Here is an 8,278-nt window from a genome sequence, read left to right as displayed (position 1 = left end):
CTGGGGCCCCTCACCCAGAGTCCAGGGTCCCTACCTGTGGGGCCCCTAACCCTAGCTCCAGATGCCATACGTGTGGGCCCCTAACCCTAGCTCCAGGGACCTGACCCCTGGTACCCCTAACCCTAACTCCATGGGCCCCATTCCTGCAGCCTCTAACCGTAGCTTCATGGGCCCAGGCCATGGGACCCCTAACCCTAGCTACAGAGTCCTTACCCGTGGGACCCTGAAACCTAGTTCCATGGGCCCTACCCGTGGGGTCCCTAACCGTAGCTCCAGGGACTCTACCCATGGGGCCCCAATCTCTAACTCCAGGGGCCTTACCCTTGGGAAACCTCACCCTAGCTCCAGGGGCCCTACTCCTGGAGCCCATAACCCTAGCTTCAGGGGCCATACCCGTAGGGCCCCTAAACCTAGCTCCAGGTGCCCCATCCCTGGGGCCCCTAACCCTAGCTTTAGGGACCTTGTTCGTAGGGCCCCAAACTATAGCTCCAGGGGCCTTACCCATTGGGATCCTAACCCTAGCTCCCGGGGCCCTACCCATTGGGCCGCTAAGCCTAACTCCTTAGACCCTACCCGTGAGGCTCCTAACCCTAGCTCCAGGGGCCCTAACCGTAAGGTCTCTAACACTTGCTCCGGGGGCCCTACCACTGGGGCCCCTAACTCTAGCTCCAGGGGCCCAACCCGTGGGGCCCCTAACCCTAACTGCAGAGCTTCTACCTGTGGGCCCCTAACCCTAGTTCCAGAGGCCTTACCCGTGAGACCCCTAACCCTAGCTCCAGGGGCCCTACCACTGAGGCTCATATCCCCAGCTCCAGAGGATCTACTCCTAGGGCTCCTAACCCTAGCTCCAGGGATCCTACCCATGGGACCCCTAATGGAAACTCCAGGGGCTCTAACCCTTGGGGCCCTAACCCTACCTCCATTGGCCCCATCCCTGGTTTCCCTAACCCAGCTCTAGGGGCCCTACTCGTGGGGCTTCTTCCCCTAGCTCCAAGGGCCCTACCCGTGGTTCCCCTAACCCTAGCTCCAAGGGCTCTACCCGTGGGACCTTACCCTAGCTCCAGGGGCCGTCCTCGTGGTGCCCCTAACACTAGGTCCAGAGGCCCCACCCCTGGGAACCCTAACCCTAGCTCCAGGTGCCCTACATGTGGGAATCATAATCCTAGTTCCAATGGCCCTACCTATGGGACCCCTAACCTTAGCTTCCGGAGCCCTACCCCTTGGGTCCGTTACCAAAGATCCAGGGGCCCTACCCCTTGCACCACTACCCCTATCTACAGGGGCCCTCTCCGTGGGGCCCCTAACCCAAGCTCCAGGGACCCCACCCCTGCATCCCCTAACCCTAGCTCCAGGGGCCCCATACCTGGAGCTCCTAACCCTAATTCCAAGGGCCCTACCCGTGGGCCCCCTAATGCTTGCTCCAGGCACCCTGCCCGTAGGGCCCTTACCTTAGCTAAAGAGGCCCTACCCATGGGGTCCTTAGCCCTAGCTCCATAGACCCAACCCCCCTGGAAACCCAAACACTAGCTCCAGGGGCCCCACCCACGCGAACACTAACCCTAGCTCAAGAGCCAAGTCCCTGGGGCCCCAAATCCTATCTCCAAGGGCCTTAGCCATGCGCCCGCTAACTCTAGCTACAGGGGCTCTACGCATGGAACCACTAACCCTATCTCCAGGGGCCCTACCCGTGGGGTCCCTAATCCTAGCTCTATGGGACCTCCCCATGGGGTCCCTAGCCTTAGCTCCATGGGCCCTACCCGTGGGGACCTTAACCCTAGCTCCAGGAGCCCCATCCTTGGGGCCCCTAAATCTAGCATCTGGGCTCCTGCCCGTGGGGCACCTAACCCTAGCTCCAGAGGCCCTTCCCTTAGGATCCCTAACCCAAGCTCCAGGGGCCCTATCCGTGGGGCCCCTAACCCTAGCTCCTGAGGTCCTACCTGTGGGAGCTCTAACCTTAGCTCCTGGCTTCGTGCCCATTTGACCCATAATCCTAGCTCCAGGGGACCTACCCGTGGGACCCCTAATCTTAGCTCCAGGGGCCTTACCCCTGGGGTGCCTAACCCTACCTTCAGGGGCCCTACCCGTGGGGCCTCAAACCCTAGTTCCAGGGGCCCCACTCCTGGAACCCCTATCCCTAGCTCCATGGGCCCCATCTCTGGGGCTCCAAACCCTAGCTGCATGGGCCCTACCCCTGGGTCCCCTAACTCTAGCTTCAGGGGCCCTACCAGTGGGACCCCTAACCCTAGTTCCATGGGTCCCACCCCTTGGACCCCAACCCTTGCTCCAGAGGCCCCATTGCTGGGGATCCAAACCCTTGCTCAAGGTGCCCTGCCCATGGGGCCGCTAACTCTAGCTCCAGGGGCCCCACCCCTAGACACCCGAACACTAGCTCCAGGCACCCCACCCCTGGGACCCCCAACCCTTGCTCCTGTGGCCCCGTCCCTGGGGCTCCTAGCCCTAGCTCCAGGGTCCCTACATGTGGGAACCCTAACCCTAGCTCCAACGGCCCTTCCCGTGGGGCCCCTAACCCTAGCTCCAAGGTCCCTTCTCGTGGGACCCTTAACCCTATCTGCAGGCCCTGTACCCCTGGGTCCCCTAACCCTAGCTTCAGAGGCCCTACCCATGGGGCCCTTTACCCTAGGTCAAGGGGCCCTATGCATGGGTCCCCCAACCCTAGCTCAAGGGGCCCTATCTCTGCGGCCCCTAAACCTAGCTCCAGGGGCCCTCCCCGTTGGACCCCTTTGCCTAGTTCCAGGGTCCCTTGAAACACTTGGGAAAATGTGTTTGACTGTTCAGGCATTGGGAGCTCAGCTAAGAATGCAAATGCTTTTCAAAGACAGCGGGGACTGTGGGATCGCTGGAGTCCTCAGTCTCCCCTCCCTCCCTCCATGAACGTCCATTTGATTCTTTGGCTTTCCGTTACGCTTGTCACGCAGCACTGTGCTGAGTCCCGGCTGTGGACTCTGTCTATCATAGCCTGGAGATTTTTTCAAATGCTTTGTCATTTCGTCTTCTGTAACGGAGCTCTGATAGAACAGATTTGTCTCTCCATACAGCGATCAGATCCAGTACCTCCCAGATGGTCCACGCTGGAGCTCGTTTTGGGTTTGGGACTGCATCGCCACCTGTGCTGATCAGAGCTCCATGCTGGGCAAACAGGAAATGAAATTCAAAATTCGCGGGGCTTTTCCTGTTTACCTGGCCAGTGCATCCGAGTTCAGATTGCTTTCCAGAGCGGTCACAAGGGTGCACTGTGGGATACCGCCCGGAGGCCAATACTATTGAATTGCGGCCACACTAACCCTAATCCAACATGGCAATACCGATTTCCGCGCTACTCCCCTCATCGGGGAGGAGTACAGATATCGGTATTAAGAACCCTTTATATCGATATAAAGGGCTTCATTGTGTGGACGAGTGCAGGGTTAATTCGTTTTAATGCTGCTAAATTCGGTTTAAATGCGTAGTGTAGACGAGGCCTAAGAAAGCGGCTGTTTGACCTACAAACAACGACAAAGTAAAACCTGCAAGAGCAGCCTTTCAGTTCAGAGGCCTGATAATAAGATGTTACTAATAACTGATGAAAGAGTTACAAACGACTCAAAACCATACTCAGAACAAACCAAATGGGAACACAGACAACACCATTTTTCTTCGCTGCTCTTCAACCACGATATTCTCCCCATAGGGAGGTCCATCGCTTCTGGGGGTTCAGTGCCACAGTAACAGGGTGATGTGTGCAAGGGATGGAGGAAGCTGCTATTCCATCTCCCTAGTCCAAAAATCAGTTTAATAGCTAGTCCTGAGATAGAGGAAGTATCAGTTATTAAAGTCATAAGAACTAATTTAACATTGTGATTCCAGCCAATGTTAAAATGATCTAACATTCAGGTTAATAGAAACATTTCTAGTCCTCTGCATAGAACGCTGAAATGATGCAAAAATAGCAAGTTTGCTTTAAAAAGTCATAAAAGGGGTGTCATCCAGAATCTGACACTTGGTGAAACGTAAGTCTAGAACACACAACCAGTTTGGGGATTGTGCTCTGCTTCTTAACAATCTGCCCTGAGGTTGCCACTCACAGTCACAAGCTACTCCAGATGGCTGGGGCCCTCTCATGCATCAGTAACTGGTTAGCAGCTTGGAAAGAAAGAGTAGGACTAAATAGTCGTTTTTGCAGTGGAAAGGGGTAAATAAAAGGCTTCCAGAGTATGAAACGAGGCTACAGACATTAGGGCTGGTCAGTTTAGACAAGACCGTAGAGCACCAGTTCTCAACCAGGTGTCTGCCAAAAGAAACCAGGCTTGACCCACATCCCCAAGCCACCAAGCCTACCTGCCTGCATTGAAGGGGGAGAGAAAGGGCACAACAAAAAATTGCAGCATCAATGCAGAAGAGAGAACTCTTCCCCTGCCATTATCAGTAAGGGTTGCCTCACAGCCACTGACTCCCTGAACAGAAATAGCAAAAGTCCAACCACAATTCTACTTCCTTTCCACTACAAGAGATAATGGGTGGGAGCTGCTCTCTTGAGACTGTCCTGCTGCTGCCCAGGCACATGGCAGACAGAGCTGGGCCCGCAAGCCGAGGGTTTTGATCGCTTGAAGGCCCAGAGGGAAAAGAGACAAGTGCTCATGTATCAGAGAATGGCTTTGATCCATTGACCTCTGGGTTATGGGCCCAGCACGCGTCCCATAACCCAGAGATTAATGGATCAAAGCCATCCTCTGCTACATGTGTGCTTGCTTCTTTTCCCTCAGGGCCTTCCAGCAAGGCAGTGACCAGCAGAGCACCAAGAGCCTAGGCCATGAGGCTACCTGGACTGAAGGCAAGAGGCAGGCCTGGGTATGGCGAGGGCCTCCTGTCCTGGAATGAGGCTGCAGTACTTCCTGGTCCCCTTTTCCCACCCACACTGGCAGGCAGCGTGTGCTGCGGGAGAACAGGAAGGAGGCTCTCGGGACACCAGGCAGTGCTGTGTGTGTGGCTGTCAGGGGAAAGAGCCTAGGCTCCTGACTCAAACTGCCATTGACTGGCGTGGCTCTGCACACCGTCAGCCAGGGCAGGCCAGGCTGCGGACGTGACTCAGGCGTGAGTAGCATGGCCGCGCTTTGCTGACAAGGCGTGAGGCAGGCCAAGAGCTTTGCACAGCCTACAGGGAAGTGGGAGGGAGGCGTCTTTGAGCCGGCGTGTCTCGTCTGCTTCTCCTTTGCCACTTGGGCGGAGGCGGGGAGAGAGCGAAATGTTCCTGGCTGAAAGTTTTTGTGCTCGGCCTTGAGGATTAAACCTGAGCCTCTGGAACAGCTGCTGGGAGATGGGTTTCTGAATGACATCCAGCCCGGTCTTCGGGCCACTAACTGAACGCACTGAGGCCAAGAGGCAGCAAAATGGGACCTTTGAGGCTCCCCGCAGGCAGGGCCAGCTTTAGGAAGTGCGGGGCCCAATTCGAACATATTCGGCGGGGCCCCGGCAGGGATGACTAAAAAAAAAATCATGTAAATAAAAGCCTTTCATTTCTTAGCAGCCGGTTCCCTGTAAAAAGTTCTGATTTAAGGGATGTGCCACAGTATGTATTTTTTGTACCAATAGGGTTACCATACATCCATATTTTTAAAAATTTCTCCCAGATGGTCTATTTAAGAACCAAAAAGCTGGACATGTCCAGGAAAATACGGATGTATGTTAACCCTACCTAAAATTCTTTTTTAAAAAGATGGGCCTGAACTAGAAATGAGCTCCGTTTCACATGTGTGGGTCCCCGCCACTCCCTGGGGGTGTGCTAGGGTGACCAGATGTCCCGATTTTATAGAGACAGTCCCGATTTGGGGGGTCTTTTGCTTATATAGGACCCTATTACCCCCCACCCTGTTCCAATTTTTCACACTTGCTGTCTGGTCACCCTAAGGTGTGCACATGTGTGGGTCACAGCTGTTCACTGCCCCTCTCATTGCAGCATGTGTGCAGGGTTACTGCCCTGGGAACTGCAGGGCACCAGTGGACATGGGGCTGGCTGGAGGCAGGGCAGGGGCTGACTGGAGGTAGGGTCTGGCTGGAAGCAGGGCAAGGCGTGCGGGGCTGGCTGCAGACAGGACAGGGGGTGCAGGACTGGCTGCAAATGGGCTGGCTGCAGGCGGGGCAGGGTGTGTGGGACTGGCTGCTGACAGGGGCTGGCAGCAGGCAGGGGGATGTGGGGTGGAGTGGGCTGGTTGGCTTCAGGCAGGGCCTCAGGGGAGTGCACAGGGGTTGGCAGGCCTGGAGACAGAGGAGTATGGGACTGGCTGGCTTCAGGCAGGGGAGTGCGGCAAGGTTTGACTGGAGAGAGGGCATGGGGTGCGGGGCTGGTGCAGGCAGGGCAGGGGGTGCAGCAGGGGCTGGCTGTGGGCAGGGGTGCGGGTACAGGGGCTACAGTCTACCCTGCACGGTAAGTGCCCCCTTCTCCACCAAGGTAGCAGCAGCAGCCCAGGGCTCGGGGGCTGTTTAAAGGGCCTGGGGCTCCCCTGCTTCCACCACCCCAGCCCTTTGAATAGCCGCGGGAGCCCTGGGGAAGTGGCGGGGCTCCGGGGGTTGTTTAAAGGGCCGGGGCAGTAGAAGCAAGGGGAGCCCCAGACTTTTTAAATAGCCCCCAAGTCTCCAGCAGTGGGGCTCTGGTGGCAATTTAAACAGCCTGAGGCTCCAGTCCCTGATGGGAGCCCCAGGCCCTTTAAATTGCCCCCTGGGGAAGCTGGGCCACCCTAGTACAGTGCACCAGCAGGGCTTGGGTGCGGGGCCCGATTCAGGGGAATTGGTTGAATTGGCCTAAAGCCGGCCCTGCCCGCAGGAAAGCAAGGAAGTAGCACAGGCTTATCACTGTCCCTGGGTGGGCTTGAACCACCATCCTTTCAGTTAAGAGCCAAACGTGCTGACCCATTGCACCACAGAGACACAGACAGGCCAGGCTGTATGGAGCACAACAGTCAGGAATCAGCTCAGGGTCCGGTCTAGCACATGCATGCAGTGGTTGGACAAGCAACAGCAAGGAACTGGACTGGTGCGGAGTGAAAGATCTGTGGGAAGGAACCGAAAATAGTACTGGGGCTGCAGTACAGGGCTTGCATACACTTTCTTTGGTCTGTTTTGCTGGAAGAGTTAGCAGGGCAAGCTTGTTAGTCACAGGTAAGGGGGTGAGTTTATGCAAATTCTGGACTCTGGGACCACAGCTGGGGTGGGACAGGCACAACTTTTGTGGCACATGCACCCTCTCTGCAACCAACCTTTGTTACTTCACTCCATAACAGCACACACAGAGCAACCTTTTACCTTTCAGCACCAAAATATATTGTAGAAGAAATCTAATAGCATAACTTTAAGATGAGAAACTTCAGTACTAACAACAATTCTAAAGATATTCAAAAATATCTCTGTCTTTAGACACCAGACACAAAATCAATCAGACCAAGAACAAACATCTATTTCTATTTCCCACACACTTGAGGGGAGGGGGGGGTTGGAACCCATACCCCTTAATGACGAGTTCTTTCCAGGCGAGGGGCAAGCTCTCAGGCCTCAAATGCCAGGTAGAGTTACTCTCTCCTTGATCCAAACTAAACAGGAAAATACACTTGATTACTCCTGCCCCAATAACAAAGAGATGGGGGATCCCACAGCAGCTGAAATGACCATTTGGACAAGCACTCCCCTCATGCAATCTGGGGTGGGTGTAACCATGCAAATGACATCAGCCCCAAAAGGCCTTTACAACAGATCACCAACAGATGGCAGGGTAGAGTTCATACCGACCCTGCTTAAACTAGATTGTGGCAAAGATTAAAAAACACTGAATGTTAAAACTCACCAAACGCGGGTGAATCCATTCTCATTGTCATACCCGCTTCTTAAACTCCGCACCTGAACGTAGCCCTCACATGGACAACATACCCTCCTAACTCAGTGTCTGTACGTTAACCTTTTACCCCCAGTCAGGGCTATTGCAGATTCTGTATTCCTTACGCCACCCGATCTTAAACCGAACTTCGCACCCCCTGGGTAATCTGTACATTGTTCCCTGATCACCAGAAACTTCTACACCTAAATGCTGTACCGTACACCTTTTTCTTCTTTGAACGTCATCTTACTAAAATGTTGACATTTGTTCGAGATCCCAGCTCCTGTTCCCTTGCAAGGCGTGTGCCTTTGCTCCAGGTTTTAGTCTGCTAATACAGCGGGGGCAGGGTGGGGGCCGATTAAGCCAGAGGCGCTTGCCTGCTGCAGACACGGATCAAAGACTGAACCTAATCCCCCACGA

General features: G+C 55.0%; 1 non-coding gene across 1 annotated transcript; it reads right to left on the bottom strand.

Annotated features, from left to right (window-relative positions):
- Window positions 1–6,844: 6,844 nt before the first annotated feature.
- On the bottom strand, window positions 6,845–6,918 carry TRNAK-CUU. The gene has a single exon. It is a non-coding gene; the product is annotated as a tRNA-Lys (tRNA).
- Between the last annotated feature and the right edge of the window lie 1,360 nt (window positions 6,919–8,278).

Source organism: Gopherus evgoodei, unplaced genomic scaffold, assembly GCF_007399415.2.
Source record: "Gopherus evgoodei ecotype Sinaloan lineage unplaced genomic scaffold, rGopEvg1_v1.p scaffold_190_arrow_ctg1, whole genome shotgun sequence".
Taxonomy (NCBI): Eukaryota; Metazoa; Chordata; order Testudines; family Testudinidae; genus Gopherus; species Gopherus evgoodei.
Note: the sequence above shows the minus strand (reverse complement) of the source record. Positions and strands in the feature narration are given on the sequence as shown.